General features: G+C 41.9%; 1 protein-coding gene across 8 annotated transcripts in view; it reads right to left on the bottom strand.

Moving 5' to 3' along the window:
• SIPA1L1 (signal induced proliferation associated 1 like 1) overlaps nucleotides 1–14,759 on the bottom strand; it is a 150,637-nt gene that overhangs the window by 53,413 nt on the left and 82,465 nt on the right. For 7 of the 8 annotated variants that reach the window (XM_083606155.1, XM_083606161.1, XM_083606159.1 and 4 more), the window contains one exon: nucleotides 12,727–12,795. The exons of the other annotated variant lie outside the window; for it this stretch is intronic. The gene's annotated coding sequence lies outside the window, so the exon portion shown is untranslated. The remainder of the gene's footprint in view (nucleotides 1–12,726; nucleotides 12,796–14,759) is intronic. 8 annotated transcript variants of the gene reach the window in all.

Genomic DNA, 14,759 nt, shown 5'->3' with positions numbered 1-14,759 from the left:
GCCCACCGCAACATCTGCAGGACCGTGGACCAGCCCTAGCCACAAAAACTTTGCCATCCCCTGCTCTAGAGCGTATTTTGGTGGCACAAAGGGGCTGAAGTGGGGCCGAGAGAAACCAGAAGTCCCACTGTGCAGGCAGATTTTTGTTCCACAGGGAGATTGACATCTCACAATCAGTAATGACCACATTAAATGTCTTCATAAAGGATTATTAATCATCTAACTGGCGGAGTCCAGCCGTCATTAAATGGCACACAGCATAGAAAAAAGACACAGAGAGCCAGCTATATTTTCAGGATGGTAAGAGCAGCTCCTTTCTCTGCTCTCCTCCGATTTATTCTCCTTTGTTCTCCCCAGCCGCATGGCCGTTTGCCAATGTCTCACGTTACCTCATCCGGTCATGGCTTTTGCTACGCCCATCACCATATAAGGTCAATACATTCTAATACATTGTAAGGCACAGAGTGTGAGTCAGCCGAGGTCAGGGGGCACCCTGCAGTATTACAAGCCTCTGCCATGGCTTTATGACTCCCACATGCCCTCTTTCTTTATTTTATTAATCAGAGTCATATATGTCAGTACCAATACGGTTATATCGAGCGCGATAAGCAACTCTTGTGAGGCCGGAAGCAGGCGGCGGACGGGACAACCATGCAGTACATACAGATTAAAGAAGGAATACATTGTATACAGCAACACAAAATAACGCAAATAACTACTATAAGGATCACTAAAATCAATAAGCGTCGAAGCCAACTTCCATCCGGAAGCGAAGAATATAACCATGCCCACGGATCAACGGAAGGAGGGGGGGCAAACGGATTGTGGGCTACCATGGTTTCCATATGGTCGATCGTCGCAGATATGCTAACATTATTATCAGGAATAAACATACAACAATGAGAATGAACAAGTGCACAAACTCCTCCTTTTGAGGCTAAAATCACATCTAAAGAATAACGATTCTGTAAGACCACCTCTCTCATTGCAGACACCTCTTGGTTGAGATTCTTCAAGGCTTTTATGGTATCATTGAATAATCCTTCAGTCCAATTTGCTAGCCGATGGAGGTCCCTATAGTTCATTGCTGCGCCCACTGAGGGCAGCAAGGCCCGAGAGATCTGGGTACCGATATATTGATTTATGGGTGAATTAACCTCCCGACGATTTCGTAATCTAAGAGAAGATGGTAACTTATCAACCTTATACAACAACGGAACCACGATACCCAAGGTACATGTGCCTGTGAGGTTTCGAGGAATGGCTTTGTATGCTTTTTCGCCACAAAGCAACCATAACTCTCTTTGGAGTAAATAGCTGATATTACTACTCTGTTGGGACCAATTAAAGGCTGCAGTAAATAAGGAACTGATATGAAATTGCTCATCTGCAGCATTTGCTAAGCCAGGGATAGAAGAATTCAGACTCCAATTTGCATGGTAGGTTTCTTTCCTAGTTTTTAGCCATGCACTGGTATCGCTCCTATAGCACTGAGATTGGTCACTGTATGTTCCTGTAAGAGAACAAGAGCTATTAAACGTGAATTTCAATGTATATTGACAGTTTGGATATATGCCCCATGATTCTTTCCCCTCTTTAATTTGAAAACAAATGGGGGCAGGCTCATGGAGGGTCAAGTGTACTGGAGGCCAAAAAGATTGCTTAGGGGATATAGTATTTGTAAATCGAAAAGATCCATTGACAGGCACACCATGAAGCATTATGCCTGAATGACTGGCAAAAGGGGGCATGTGCATACACAGCCAGCATCTAGAAGCATGCAATAAACTGGTAAACATAATCATATCTTGTACAAAAATATTATCCCTCCATATCTTATGATAATTTTCTCCCCTGAAAGTCTTATTCAACAACACTGTTCTTCTAGTTCGAGAGTGGCTGAGCCGTGGATACTGCCAGCCAGAGTAGAATTCTGATGACGGCGGCTTGCCAGCTGATAAGGTAAAATATGGTGGTTTCAACTGGACTGGGTCGTCTGCTTCTCTTCCTTGTATAACAGTGCAGGAAAGGATGGCAAGGCAGATGGTGAGGAAGGCAAACACTGCCAGATGCAGCCCGTGTGCAGCACCTCTAGGTGGCGCATGCGGAAAGGTTTCAATGCTTCATCCACAAAATGTTGACAAAGTGTAGGGGAGTTCCGCATGCCTTGAGGCAGGACAACCCACTGATATCGCTAGGTGGGCTGCGAATTGTTATATACTGGCAATGTAAAAGCAAACCGTTCCCTGTCTGCTGGAGCCAGTGGGATGAAGATGGTTCAATGTGGCCGAAAGTCAATTGTTCAGAAATAAGCTGTTGCCGCTGCTGCGGATTTTTCTTTTGGTAGAGGCCACTGTCCTACCCACACTGGGGTATCGGTGATCCTGGTTTGTCACACTGGAAACATGTTCTATCGGTGGCTAGTCCCATCTGCAGGAAACCAGGGGCAATGCTCATCGATGGCCAGAATGAGCTGAATCAAATCACCCTCAGGAACTTCCAATTTGTTGGAGGAGAGGAGAAATTTTAAGTCTTTTAAAAATTTCTGTTGGGGAATAGACAAAGAGCTGCCCATTTTTCTAAAATCAAGATAAAAGGGATCGACTCACCAGGGATCCGAAGATGATTCAGCGCTTGCAACCCTTGCCGGGCGTGGTGAGTCGATGATTGCGTTGATCGAAAAACCTCACATGGTTTTCTTTTAAGAGCCTGACTCTGTTTTCTTTTAATAGCCTCTTAGTCTGCCTCAGACTGTTTTCTTTAAGTAGCCTCACACGGGGCACCACTTGACGGAGTCCAGCCGTCATTAAATGGCGCACAGCATAGAAAAAAGACACAGAGAGCCAGCTATATTTTCAGGATGGTAAGAGCAGCTCCTTTCTGTGCTCTCCTCCGATTTATTCTCCTTTGTTCTCCCTAGCCGCATGGCCGTTTGCCAATGTCTCACGTTACCTCATCCGGTCATGGCTTTTGCTACGCCCATCACCATATAAGGTCAATACATTCTAATACATTGTAAGGCACAGAGTGTGAGTCAGCCGAGGTCAGGGGGCACCCTGCAGTATTACAAGCCTCTGCCATGGCTTTATGACTCCCACATCTAACCTTTTAAAAAGAACTTTCCTTTTATAGATTTAAATATCTGAATTACTACTGTTGGCAATAAATATTACGTGATGCTATACTCATCAAAGGGACGTGGGTGGCGCTGTGGGTTAAACCACAGAGCCTAGGGCTTGCCGATCAGAAAGTCGACAGTTCGATTCCCCGCGATGGGGTGAGCTCCTGTTGCTCTGTCCCTGCTCCTGCCAACCTAGCAGTTCGAAAGCACGTCCAAGTGCAAGTAGATAAATAGGTACCGCTCCGGCGGGAAGGTAAATGGCGTTTCCGTGCACTGCTCTGGTTCGCCAGAAGCGGCTTAGCCATGCTGGCCACATGACCCGGAAGCTGTACACCGGCTCCCTCGGCCAATAAAGCGAGATGAGCGCCGCAACCCCAGAGTCGTCCGTGACTGGACCTAATGGTCAGGGGTCCCTTTACCTTTATACTCATCAAGGGGAGGGGGAGAATCACAACTTCTTCAGAAAAGTTTTTATTTCGAATTGAGTATTTAAATAGCTGGGGTGCCTAGATGAACTCTGAAGAAAATGGAGGGGGGAGAGAGGGGGAGAGGGGGGGGGAGAGATCCACTGAGTTTGGTGAGTTTATAACTGTTCCTTCCTTGGCTTCAACTGATCACAACTCACTGTGAAAACACAATTGCTCAGAAAAAGAAAATGAATAAAAAAATAAAAAGAAAAAAATACAGTATTTTATGTTTAATATAATTCAATGACAAGGTATAATTTCTGCATGCCAAACATAATCTGTAAAGTAAATATTTTCTATTTAAAAACAAGTAAAAATAAGAGGGGGGGAGTTAGTCATCTGGGGCTTATTCAATGTGTTTTTTTATAAGTCTGTTACTCGGAATAAATCCAGCTGTCTGGTGCTTACTTCGAGAGAGAACTCTGCATGCTCTGTGCTGTTTCACACGTAAAGCTGACTGGAAATACAAAATATTTGCGAAAACAAATCTAGCTCTTGTCTTAATGTCAGCTGTGCTCTCCAGCTTGACTACAATTTATCAGTGATTGTCAAAGAAGAAACATGTTGAGCATTGAGCCAGATTCATAGGGTTGTCATATTTCAAAATTGTTTTAATAGTGATTTCCCTGATTCAGCAAAATTCCCCCTGACGCCATTTTTACACCCCAAAACCAGGACGTGTCAGGAATTTTCTTGACATATGGCAAGCCTACAGATTTATAACTTTTAAGTTCCTGCAGGCACCGAAACTTTATGACACTGGTGGATGGCAATCTACTCCTGAAAACAATTTCCTAAGAATCCTGGCCAAAGGGGAGGTATGGAACAAATAACCTCTTAAACACTGGAGTGGGGAGAAGGGAGAACCAAAGAAAAAGAAGCTAAGTGACACTGTAAGGTGGAGCCAGAGCTTTAGATGTACTGGATATTATTCAGCTTAAGAAAGAGCCGGGAAGGGAGTGGCTGCATTTTTTGCCTGTTTTGTGTGCTAACTGTTTGTTTTTATAATTTATATTGAAATGAACTCAACTGATCTAGGGATCTTAAAATAAAAAAAGCATTGGGGTAAACTCATTTCCACCTTATTAGCTGGCTGTCACAAGCCACACCAGCTGTTTGACCTTGATGCTCAAGTTGCACACTGCAAAGTTTATTATTAGAATGTTAATGCTATAAATCAATGCGGGGGTCCTTTCCTCAAGATCCATGATCTTCAAAGCCACCAGCAAAACGCAAATACTGGTAATCAAAACAATACAAATCTAGCAATAACATCTGTGTCCCATGTTTCCTCCAAAGAGCTAAGGGTAGGCTGAAGAGACAGTGATGGCCAAGGCCATTCAATGAGCTTCACAGCTAAGCAGGAGCTTAAACTCCAGACCCTTCAAGCATTTGGCCCCTGGCCTGGAGGTTCCCCAAACCTGAGTTAGAAGAACCACTTTGGATGCCCCTACATATGCATGGAACACTCCGTAACTTCAGTCAGGCAACAAACTGCACAAAAATCAAGACCCCTATGTTCTCTCTTAACCACCCGAGATGATTCTGCATAGGCCTCAGCCCCTCAGGAGTCTCTAGTCATTGCTGCATGTTTGTCAAAGCTTCAGATTTTTTTAAAGGCTTGCTGAATCAGCAAACAAGGATACTGGATGGAACCCAAGACAGCGCTGCCTAGGAATTCTACTGATAGTTCTAAATCCATTGGTTGGTTGGTTGGTTGGTTGGTTGGTGTCCTGGGAGACAATGGAGGAGTGTATCTTTGGGGGTGAAGTCAAACTGTTGGGGAGTTACAACGCCTGCTGTGGCTGTAAAGACCGATACAAGAGAGACATGTGTTGTTGCAGCTGGGGCAGATGAAGGTGTCCGGCTGTGCTGCTTCACAACCATGCACCATGGTGTTTCTTCTCTTTGCACTCCTCCCAGTGGTCATTCCTCCTCTGCTTTGCCAAAGGGCCTGGTGCCTGAAGTCAGCTCTCCCTGGAGCACATCCTTGGGGATCTACTGATAATTCTAAATCCATTATCAAATCTCATTTTGGGCATTTCTAGTTAGGCGGTAATTCTAGTTAGCAGTGATATTTGATTACTTTTATTTAACAAGGAACCAGTTAGAAGCAATGCTGGGTGGATGCGAATGAATAGGTCCCTGCCCCCGAATATTCTGCTTTTCTCATTTTGACCACACATTAGGAAGAAATTCCAGATGGTACTAACTGTTCAACGGTGAAACAGACTGCTTCAGAAGGTGGTGGACTCTCCTTCACTAGAGGTTTTTAAAGAGAGCGTAGATGGCCACTGATCAGGGCTTTGCAGGAGATGACCTTTAAAATCCTTTCCAACTCTATGGTTAATTATGGTTAGTAAGGAAAATATTCACATCTGTTTCAGCCTGCTTTTATTTTTACTTCTCACACACATGCACATAAACAATCTGATTTAGATTCAAATTCAAAATCCGCACAAGCAAATTACCTACGGCACATGTGTAGGCGTTTGCCTGTTCCTCTGCATCAAACAGCTTTAATCAGCCTTTCCACACTATTTTTTTGATTGCAGTTTATATAATAACGTCACATGGGTGAGCGTTCTATAAAAGTAAATTTAACTCATTCTAGGATGGAATTTTGTAAGCCTATTTGGCTGTTGGTTATTTGGGACTGAAAAAAGGCCTCCCACGGCTGAGACAAAGAAAAAGTCAAGAATCTATTACTTAAAAAAATATATATATCACAGCATAGGGTGCTATCCTGTTAAACCCACTGAAATCAAGGGACTTTAATTTTCACAATTAAAAAGTTATAGGTGGCAATTTATCAATTAAAATTCCAGCCCCTTTATTTTACTGCCGTAACCATTAGCCTACAGGCGGCAACCATTTTATTACGTCCAACTGATGCACGATTGCCAGTGCGTGGGTCCTTTTGGACCCAGAAGAGGGCAGAATGGGGGTGTAATGGGGGGCAGGGCATAACACAGCAGGGTATGTTTCACAGTAGAGTGAGCAGAAGCCTTTCCAATCAAGCGAATAGATGTTTTACCCACAATGCAAACTGCTTCCGCGCCCTATCCTGTCCCACTCCTGGTCTAGATCCAGAGGCTCAGTTGGCTGGATGGGAATCCTTCAGCCACCTGACGAGCAGTTCCTCATCACTACCATAGAATAGGACCAGCTTTATTGCACTAAGAAAAAAAAAGGTAAAAGACTAGAGGAGACTCCTCCTCTAGCAGGTGATACTAATACAAATACAAGATGATTGCTGTGAGACTTGAGCATCCTCTGTGTTGCCCTTCCATCTGGAGCTGGCTATGGGGTTCCATCCAGTGTCAATCAAGCCTTGCGTATCTCAGTGCAGGTCTGAATATATTTTGCTTTACTTGACCAATATCTATTAAAGTCAGCTCCAAATTTTCATCCAGTTACATTTTTCTCTCTCTGTTACACAGTGCTATTCGCTATTACACATAATTTATCTTTCGTGGGAGACAAGAACTTCACCTGACTATTGGCTACACTCTCCATGACTATAGTTCTAGAAGATTTAATTAATTAGGGACATGAGCTGCTGATGTGAGATACGAAAAACATTAAAAATGAAAATTTAACATGCTTTAAGACTCCTTCTTTCAGCATCTTCCATGTCACTGTCACACACACCCCCACACCCCCACAGTGTCACACTAAGGAAATGGCTATTATCATCAACTTAATGCTTTTAGTGGTATAAAAGATAAATATAAAACTGCAGAGATATGCAAAACCTATGTGATTCATCTGTAAACTCTATACTGCGCCACAGTGTGGAGGTTGGTTTCTTCACTTCAGAATGCAGATGCTGAGAGATGGCAAATCACAACAATTTTGTGCTAATTCATATTTGCCTGATAACTCACGCCCTCCTAAAATAAAGCTAAATTATATGTTTAATCTGCAGAGAGACTAAGAGTAACAAAGAAGTAAGAAACATGGGTTGATTTCACTCAAAAGTAGTTTCAAATTGTCACAGATACGTTTATAATTAATTTCCAGAGGAGTAACTGTGTTTAGTCTGCTGCAGCCTCGTGGCATCTCAAAGATTAACCAAACTTATAATTAATGAGAGCAAATGAAAGACAGCACTTGTGTGCACATGCATTTGCATGTAAAAAGGAAAAGCATTCAACTGAGTGGATTTTGCAAAGCACCAAGTGAGGAAGCCGGTCAACTGGCTAATCAAACAGCTAACTCAGTCTCCTATTATTTCACAGCAGTCAAGTCCTTCAGGATGCCAAGAATGCTCTTGTGTAGGTCGCTGCCTACCTTTTCATTTGCATCCTGGTGTGACATTTGATGGTAATAGGGAGTGTAAGGGCCCTTTGCTCTCAAGCTCCGCATACACACCACCCACTCACCCGTTATTTAAGAGCGGACATCCTTAGCCCTAAACAATATTCATGGCAATATTTAGAAACTGACTTTATATTTCATACCAAAGTACCTGAAAGCAGAAATTGCTCTAAATATTTGAGAGTGTTTTCTTGTGTTGTGCTTTTTACCTGGATACAGAATGCAAAATAGAAAATATGTGCTTTGCAGGACAAGTGAGAAGTTTCATCTGTACAGAAACAACTATTTTTGTTGTTAACTACACCTGAGAAGCTACTGGGAAAAGATTAGGCCCTTAGATTCTTCTTTTTTTACATACATTTGCTTTTTCACTTGCTTCACTAGAACTATGCCTGTACTCTGTATCAGTGAAAGTACAACAATATAGTACAGCAAACTATCATTATCACATTATCAAGGAAGATATTCAGCAACATAGAGTGGAATCAGATAACCATTTATCAAATGTGAATGAAATCATTTTGTGAACTGGTTGTCTATCATCCTGCCAAATAGAAAGGAGAACTTTGCCCAAGTATCAGAGGCAGACATATGGTTATTCTTCAGGATCTTTGTTATTAGCCAATTCAAAAACTGGTTCATGGTTTGAAGCATAACTTGAAAACATGTTCAAGTTAAATAATTCCATCTAGCTAACGGGGTCTTTGTGAGTTGTTCTTGCTATTTCCTGTTCCACATTCTGATGTGGGCTGTGTTCCCACCTCAGAATAGGAAGCAGATATGTAGAAAAAGAAGAAAAGACAATCCCTAGGACTATGTTGTCTCTCCCATACATGGGATTTTCCAGAGTAGAGAAGAGTTCATGGAAGAATTTCAGCGCATGGGACTGTTGAATTAAAAAGGCTCAGTACCCAAGATCATGACACTCCTGACTGTCCTAAATGAATTGACAAGCAAGAATAGCCAGTAATCACTACCTGTGGACAAATATTTTGGGGGTTACTGAGCCTATAATAATTCCTGGGTGCTGGATAAACTGGTTGCATCTGGCTATTTTCCCAGTTGATCAAGGTCCTCTAGTATAACTGGGCTCCTGATATGATGCTATGTTGATGAGAAGATAATTTAGAAAAGGATATATGTGAATAGTCATTTAGTGGAGATGAGCTACTAACTAAACCAGAATATTGGTTAATTTTCTGGGACAGGCAAAGAGGGTAAGGTAGAAAGATCATAGTGCAAGCCACAATATTAGAGAGTGCTGATTGTTGATGCAGAAGTGGAAAACCTCCTGTGAGCAGGTCTGATCAGACTATGCAAAAGCCTGGTTGAAAGTCTATCAGTCGATCAGTGATAGGGTCTATACTGTATGTGAAAGGACGAGAATCTGACAATTTTGTTTAACAGTTTGAAGTTTAATATGTTTTTTCCAGGAATAAAAAAAAACACACACACATACTATAAAATAGATGCCAGTAACTTCCTAAGAGTTTGTCACTTGGCTTGAGATTATAGCAACTTTTCCATTAGCTGCAGCTTTGGAAGAAACTCTGCAAGTGGGAAGACCTCAAACACTCTCTGAGCACCATCTCAAACTTGACAACACAATCTCTTAGAATGATGTTTAGAACCCACCTGTTCCTGAATAATCTTTTTCCATTCCAGAGCAAACTCAGCTGGCACATTGCCCTCTGGGCTTGTAGGAGGAGATATTGAACACCAGCACCTGCTTTGCATCTCACCTTGTCCCTGCCCCAACTTCAAGTAGGGTTTGACTTTGTGTTGTAATACTGATAGCTAAACTGATTAAAGCAACAGCGGAAGCTATGAGCATTGCTTGGGGAACACAATGCCAAGAGAATGAAAAGAAAACCTACCCAAAACTGGGAGCATAATCCAAACATTTTGGAGAAGCGGAGGAAATGACCTGACGTGCTACTGAAAAATATAAAAGAAAACACCTCTTATAAAATCAAGGAGAGCTCATCAAATTTATCTTAAAGTGCAGTTTCTACACTGCATTCACAGAAGAAGCCACAAAGTTTGTATAGACAGTATCTTCTATAGCAGCAATTTTAGTTCTGGAAACTTTGGGAGCAGGAGGTACACGTCGGGGATAGGTTCAAAAATATGCTAGGCCACAATTACTATAAATGCTGCATCACTCTGGACTACAACATTATATAGACATGTAATTGACATGCTGAAAGAGCACATCTGAATGTTTTTGCAAGTAGGACAGCAGAGGTGTCATCAGAAATTGCAAAACCAGCGGAGCCCAAGAGTCAAGATTCTTTAGTGGACTTCTGGCTAGCTGTTTCTGCTGAAATAGTCATTTTCATCAAGTCCCCAACCCCACCAGCCCACTATGGCGTATCCAATTCTGTTATCCCCATGAGCAAGAGAAGCTTTTGGGGGTAGAGGGGGCTGCACTGTTTTGGAGGAATCAGTGTTGGAGGAATCAGGTGCTCTTCATGCACAAGCAGAAACATGTCTGCTAGTGCAAAGCCTCCTGTGGTGAGGCTGTAAGAGATGCTGAGGCTGTTTTTCTCCCCACCCATGTCAGGAGGGTGAGGTTGGAAGAACAGAGGCAGGAGACAGGTTGTTTCTGCTTTATAAGCCACAGAGAAAGAGGAAGAAAGGAAGGTGGAGGACAGGGCAAAGAGAGAAACAGAAAGATATCCTCAATCCTATCCTATAATGAGCTGGGGCTTTCAGGTCCAAAGCATGGGCCAAGAGAAGCTCTAAGCCCTGTCCTCTGGTGTAAGAGGGGGCTGAAAATGATTTAAAGGTTATGGTCTTCTGGAGGATATCCTACCACCTTTGGAAAGAACCATATACTTTGGCTCAGAATATAAATGCAGTGAAATTCTGACAGTTCTAAATATGGCTAGTATATTCTTAGACAATAAACACACGTTAAACACCTGACCTACACAAAGCACACTGTAGGAAGTGCATGGGAAGCAGACAGAGAAAGAAGGTAACTCCAGCAACTGTATCCTCCTGGCACTGATGCAGCCAACAGGCCCCCAGGCTCTGTACTAAAAATTCATTTTCATATGTCTAATTAAAGTCCCTTCTTCAAAATCAATTGTCCCAACTTTACCGCACAGACTAATTTTACTTTCATAAATACAGAAGAGGAAATCAGTAAGACTCAAAACCTCAAGGCAGAGAGAGAACCTTCTCCCAAACAATCAAAATAAATAAGGTAGGAAAGGAAGAATACGTGGAACACCTTCCTTTTTGTTTGAGCTTCATCTGGCTTTCTTAAGAATGAAAAATCAGCACAATAGTTGGTAAGGGCTGGAGGAGATTCCACCCAACACCTGCTGTTGCAGTTGGCTTAATAGCAGTCCTTTGCTAGATTTGACAATTACACCCACATTCCCCTGTGAGGGATTAATTGTTTGCTAAAAATAAAAAGAAGATTTGCATTTCAAGTGAACTGCCTGAGCAGTGTGCTATTTCACAGAAGGTGAAATTAATCAACCTTCTTGCTGATGAACCCAGATTTTATTTCAGATGTCCAGACTTAAATTGTACCCAACCAAAATATGTATTTTAGTATGTTCTACAACTCACTAGAACAACACACAGTAATAAAATTAATCATATACTATGGCAGTGATGAGGAACCTTTTGTCCACAGGCCTAATTTGGTCCACAAGGTGTTGTCAGGTGTGGGACAGGTAAAGGTGCCTGAAAAAACCTGTACCTTTGCAAATGGTACCAATCAGCTAATAGGTGATCATTGCAATTATACAGAAGGGAGTTGCAAGAGCCAACTATCAGCTATGCTTACAAGCACCATGATGGTCGCTGCCTGAAAAGGCACAACGGGGATTGGCAAGCACTGACAATAAGCCGATTGGTGGTGCCTGCAAAGCCCCATACATTGGCTCAAACAGTTCGATGTCAAACCATGTGAGAAAAGGAAAACAAATCACCTGATGTCAATCAGTCATTTTATTTGTATGCCGCCTTTCCAAAGTTAAAACCATCTTCAAGGTGGCTTACAACGTACAAAAACTACATAACTACAAATATAACAAAACTAGTCATAAACAATAAACAAAACTTCAAAAAGTATGCAACAAAATCAAACAACTTCCACAAAGATCCTAAGATCCAAAATAAAGATATAAAATATTAGCAGCAGCAGCAGCAACAACAATCCCCGCCAACAACCCTCCTAAACAATCCCCTAGTCCAAGATACTGTTCAGCAGCCTCAGCTTTCGTAGCTGGAGTCAGTCAAGGACATACCCTCCTGGCCAGGTGGAAAAAGGCCAGCAAGGCAGGGAGGGAGCAGGACTTCCAACCAAGATTTCACTGTACCATCAGTTGACTGACATCCTGCCCATCTGTCGAAGTTGGGGCACAGGAGTAAGGAGGTAAGGATCTGGCCTGCTGGCTTAAACCACTTCCCCATCCTATGGGTTGGAGCCAGAATTCCCCTTCCACAAATGGAATGCCCATTATTTTCTTCGTTACACCCTGAAGGCTTCTGAACCAGCAGGGGCATCCTGGGGGCTGAAGGAGTTGGAGGCAACACTTGATGATTCCCCTCTCCTCCTGTAGTCCTCAGTGTCATTTCCCACACTGTTCCCCAACTCTCCAGAGCATGTTTTCAGAGAATGCAATGCAACAGACTGCAGTGGAAGAAGGAAACCAGCCAAGGTCACCTCCCTCTCCTTCTATTTGTAGAACCAAAGTCTTGATTTAAGCCTTGATTTAAGCAAATGGTTTCACATGTACACATATGGATCTGGCATATAAGAGGTACAATGGGAAAGAAAGAAGCACCTACTATAGCTCCATGGCATCCTGGCAAATTCATGAACTTCATTTTCAGCATCCACACAGTAAAAAGTAAAACCTAGAGAAAACAAACAATATGCCACTATTACAAAACGTTCAGGGGACAATCAGTTGTTACAAATGACAACAACGATAATGCAAATCAAGAAGGAAGGGTGGAAAGTCTAAGTCGATGTAAGAGAAACAGTTTCCAAAAATCCAGGGACAGGGTTCAAACCAATTGGGTGCAAACAGAGGGCAGACGTATTTAATTCAAAACAACTATTCAGTTCATTTTGTGAAAATCTATTCACTGTTTTTGAACTCCTGAAAACGTATATGGTTGCCTGAGGATACACACTGGAATGCCAACGAATACAAGAGGCATACTTTGTACTGAGCATAGTGATACCTTGCTGTTGTAAAAAAATAAATAAATAAATTGTGTGTGAGAGAGAGACCACAAAACAATCCCTTCAATAGATGCCTAGACATATTTCACAAGAGCAAAATATGTGGGAAATTGGACAGCGCTTAGTATATTTGGCTGGTTTATTTCATTTATATCCATACTTCTGTCTCAAAAGAGTCACTCAAGGTGGCTTACGTCAGTAAGAAATGCAAAATAATAAAACCATGATATTTTGAATTATATTGGGAGAACAGAGACAGCAGGTTAAAAAAATAATAATTTAACAAAAGTAAACAAAATCAATCAGCCACCTGGGAAGACAAATGACTTGTCAGAATAATAAAAGGCCTTCACAAGGTGATGCAAAAGCATCAAGAAGGGAGCCAACTAAACCTCCCTAGGCTGAAGTCCCCCATTCTGGGTGCAACTGCAGATGGATGGGAGGTGGTCTGCTCTTGATGGGGTTAGACTCCCTGTGAAGGTGTGGCTTGGGGGTACTTCTGAATCCATTGATGTCACTTGAGGCTCAGGTGGCCTCAGTGGCTCAGAGTGTCTTCCATCAGCTTCAACCGGTGGCCCAGCTGTGTCCACAAGCAGTATTAGCATCACATTAATTTTGCTTGGCACTGCGGAGTCTGCTGGCTTGTTTGGCATGTATAAAATATCACCAATATTACAATTCAAAATGTGAGCTTATGCAGGTGCCAGGTAGCCTGACAAACAGTGTGTCGAACCTGTGCCTTGGCCAATTTTAAAACCCACAACGTACATATTGCATTTTTAAGCCTAGCTCTCATCACACCCTGAAGTAACAGCCTTATTGCTTCTGTTTAAAAAGTTTCATCTAACAGGAGGACAATAACAGAGCAGAACTTAATTAAACAGAGAAAGGCTGTGATATTTAAATGAAAAAAGAGCTATGAATATTCTATTGACTGTAAAGATCACTAGAGGTATCAAAAGCCAGAACCAATATACTGGCAGAATACAGACTTAATTGACATTCCAAGGAATTACCAAATTAATCAAAATGTGTTGGTATAAGATAAAAATTCTATACAATCTGTGAGCTCAAAAGGGTATTAACCGAACTGATTTCTTGAAAATAGTACAATTTTAGAACAGAAATCCCTTTATTTTAGATTTCCTTTTAGTGGCTAAATAGCCTTATAGAAGAAGGAACCCAACGCAGGTATAACTACGGGAAGGACCACCTCAAATCCTACTCCGGTTTCCCATTTCTCCACCAACAGTGAGAAGTCTTGATGACTTGTTGCATGTTAATTTTGTTTGCTGTGAGTTTCAAAAAAATGCATTGCTACATGTAACCTGTCTTCAAACGATTTCTATTCTGAAAGGTAATAAAATAATAAACATGCCACTAATTTGATGGTTTGCACCGCCAAAATAAAAACACTTTTAATGAGAACATTTCCAACACAGATCTAATCCTACTTTGTACATCTTAACCAACCTACTTGGAGTTAAATACCATCTATGCATCATTTTCATATAATTCTCTTTCAAGGTATAACATGTGGTAAATTTCAAATAATTCTTCCAGAGTTTCCCCCAGAAGTTTAGGACTATGTTATGTCCTATGTCCATTGCCCAGTGTGTCCTTAAAGCTT

This window comes from Podarcis filfolensis, assembly GCF_964270895.1.
Source record: "Podarcis filfolensis genome assembly, chromosome: 1".
Classification (NCBI taxonomy): Eukaryota; Metazoa; Chordata; class Lepidosauria; order Squamata; family Lacertidae; genus Podarcis; species Podarcis filfolensis.
This window is presented reverse-complemented; position numbering and strand designations above follow the sequence as displayed.